The 3,377-nt window shown below is 42.7% G+C and overlaps 1 non-coding gene across 1 annotated transcript; it reads right to left on the minus strand.

Moving 5' to 3' along the window:
* Window positions 1-1,691: 1,691 nt before the first annotated feature.
* On the minus strand, window positions 1,692-1,814 carry LOC149149209 (U5 spliceosomal RNA). The gene has a single exon (XR_016263878.1). It is a non-coding gene; the product is annotated as a U5 spliceosomal RNA (small nuclear RNA).
* Window positions 1,815-3,377: the final 1,563 nt, after the last annotated feature.

Consider the following 3,377-nt stretch of genomic DNA (forward strand, 5'->3'; position numbering starts at 1 on the left):
TGCATCACTGTTGCATGCTGACCTCTTGCAAGAGAAGCAGCTTTTCTTTCCAACTAAGCTTTAACTAATTCAGTTGCATCCTGCTCCTCCCTTTCCTTGAAAGGTCATGAATGATTGAACTGCAAGAAAACAAGTCTGGAGTGTAGCCCTTTTCCAATACGGTCAAAAGCATACTCTTTGCCTCATTAGGCATGGCTGCCATTATAAGACAAGATATAAAAGCCTGCACAGATACACTATCTGGATTACAACCCACTCACAACATTTCATTAAAAAGGTTAATAGCTTCTCTCATGCGCCCTTTCATACAATGGCCAACTATCAAAATGGTATATGTAACTTTATCTGCGCTACAACCAGTGTCATGCATTCTTGCACAACCTTATTCGCTTCATCTACATTCCCTGCCTTGCAGAACCCGTTAATCACATGATTATATATAAAAGGCCTACCAACAACACCGCTCTCCCTCATCTATCGCAAAAGATCGCAAAAATAGTTCTCACCTTATAAAGATTTTGTATTAAAAATCGTTTCTCCTTTGCCGTGACACTCCGTAGTAAATCGCCAAATCCAACATGAGTAACACCTCCCCTCCAAAGAAGGGATAAGGAAAGGGGGTTTCTTGCCTAAGAGAGGCTTGATACCCAAAAGCAAAAAAAAAAAACTATTCGTCCTTTGTCAAAATCCTCCAGGTTAGCCACATTAAGATAAACCCTTATTCTCCTATGTGTCTGTCTAAGGGTTAGCCACATTAAGATAAGTTAAACCCTTAGTCTCCTACGTTCGTAGCCACATTAGAATACGTTAAACCCTTACCCTCTGGTACTAAGGTGTAGATTATTTTTTTTTTCTTTCTATCGACATCCCAAGATCTCTATCTAAAATACCAAACTAACCAACATCATCCATTGTAAGATGTTGTCCCCTCATTCTCCTCCCGCATTGCTATTAAATTCCCTCACCAACATTTAACTCTCCACAAGTTCTGGACAAACTCCAATCGTGGTGTAAGTGGAGATTGATACATCTTCCATTTGTCGACTGATTCTTTCCTGCTCATAATGAATACAGCATGATCCAACAATCTCTCATCTCCATTCTTCCCTGAATCAAGGATATACCAAGTTGAATATAGCATGATCCAACAATCTCTCATCTACCTTCTTCCCTGAATCAAGGATACCCAATTGAAGTGCTATTCTTTCATTCATAAACTCAATGGTGCATATAGCCAGTTGGCTATGCAAAGACACATTTGAAACCCATAATAGATTTCCTACCCAAACTTAATGGATAGACTTCAGTGCTAGTGTTTGTCCAAATTCTAAGCTTCGAAATAGATAATGCACTTGAACAAGACCAATGCCACTTTTAAGTACGTGCAATGGACACCGTTCTATAAGAAAACTAAGCTTCAAATAGACAATGCACTTGAACAAGACCAACGCGCCTTTCCTGAGCATGCCACGGACAACGTTATAACAGGAAACTATATTTATACTAATATTATATTCCCAGCCTTCCTCTCTAGTTTATACAGAAACAGTTGAAAGCATACGATTCCAATCAAAAGTCTAATCAAATTTATAAAGGCCAGATTATAATCTAACATACCTTCTCTCGAACTTGGAAGTAAATAATCAACAGATTGGGCATTAGTTCTATCTTGCATTTGCTTTGTTGGCCTCACATCTCTAAATGAGAGAGAAGCCTCCAAAAATATGGTGTAAGCCTCTAAAAATATGGCATAGACACGGTATTCTTTAGTAAAAGGCGAAAGAATAGTTCGCTCTGTCTTGACCACACGGCTTCGTTTTCTGTGGGTTTATCATCCTGACATCTCAACCTTCATGAGGCTAATGGATGACATCTTGCGGCCATTCACCAACTCCTTTGTAGTAGTATACTTGGATGACATTTTGATCTTCAGCCAGAGTTGGGAAGAGCACCTCCACCACATCCGACAGGTTCTCCAAACACTGCGGCAACACAAGCTATGTGCCAATTTGGAGAAATGCACTTTTGGCATGACCCAGGTTCAGTATCTGGGATACATCATTGATGAACAGGGGGTGCATGTCGATCCAGCCAAGATCCAATTCATTCAGGATTGGCCATCTCCAACCACTCTAACAGAGCTCCGCAGCTTTCTAGGTCTTGCCAACTTCTACCGCAGGTTCGTGTTGGGGTTTTCTCATATTACTTGGCCCTTGAGTCAAGTCACCAAGGGAGGGGAAAAAGCAAAATTGTTTTGGTCTAAATCTCAACAGAAGGCATTCATGGAGTTGAAGGATCGCCTCTGCACGGCACTAGTGCTCGTGTTACCATATTTACAACAACCATTTGAGGTCAAGACAGATGCCTCTGACTATGCTATTGGGGCAGTCCTTACTCAACATGGACATCCAGTGTCATATCACAGTGAAACACTTTCAGACACAGTCCGAAAGTACCCCACTTATGATAAAGAGATGTATTCCATTGTACAGGCCTACCGACAATGGAAGCATTACATTTTGGGGAAGGAAACGGTCATCCACACAGACCACCGACCCCTGCAGTTCATACAGACCCAAGGGAAATTGCAGAATGATCGCGATCAGAAGTGGTCTACATACCTGCAACAGTTCCACTTGAATATCAAGTATAAGAAGGGCAGCACCAATAATGTTTCAGATTGCCTCAGTCGACCACCGATCATGGCGTTAACCACCGTGCTCAACTCTTGTGGGCACGAGACTTCTGATTGGCCACTTCTCTACAAAAGCGACCCAGAATTCAGCCACACATACTAGACACTCTTGGAGGGTCGGCATGTTCCAGATTTTCACCTCCAAGATGCCCAGTTATGCCACCTGGGTCACCTTTGTGTTCCTTCAAGCGAGCGTGCCAAGATGATTTGGGAAGCACACTACAGTCGAGTTGCTGGGCATTTCGGGGTCGAGAAAACAGTGGCAGTACTGCAAAATTATTTCTATTGGCCGAATCTTCAACAAGATGTTGGTAAGTACATCAGATCATGTACTGCCTGTGCCATTGCCAAACCGACCATTAAGAAGCACGGCCTCTATACCCCATTTCCTACCCCTAGTCGACCTTGGGAATCCATCTCCATGGATTACATGTCAGGCCTTCCTTCCACTAAGCATGGAAATGACTGTGTTTTTGTGGTCGTTGACAGGTTCTCGAAGATGGCCATTATGGCGGCCTGCAAGAAGAATATCACTGTAGAAGCCACTGCTAAACTCTTCTTTGAACAAGTGTGGGTGCACTTTGGGATCCCACAGTCTATCATCTCAGATCGGGACAGTCAATTTCTCAGCACATTTTGGTCCAGTCTCTGGTCAATGCTGGACACCAAACTCACGAAGTCC

Source organism: Pinus tabuliformis, chromosome 9, assembly GCF_031772625.1.
Source record: "Pinus tabuliformis cultivar Carrire ecotype Pingquan chromosome 9, CPIR1, whole genome shotgun sequence".
In the NCBI taxonomy this organism is placed as follows: domain Eukaryota; kingdom Viridiplantae; phylum Streptophyta; class Pinopsida; order Pinales; family Pinaceae; genus Pinus; species Pinus tabuliformis.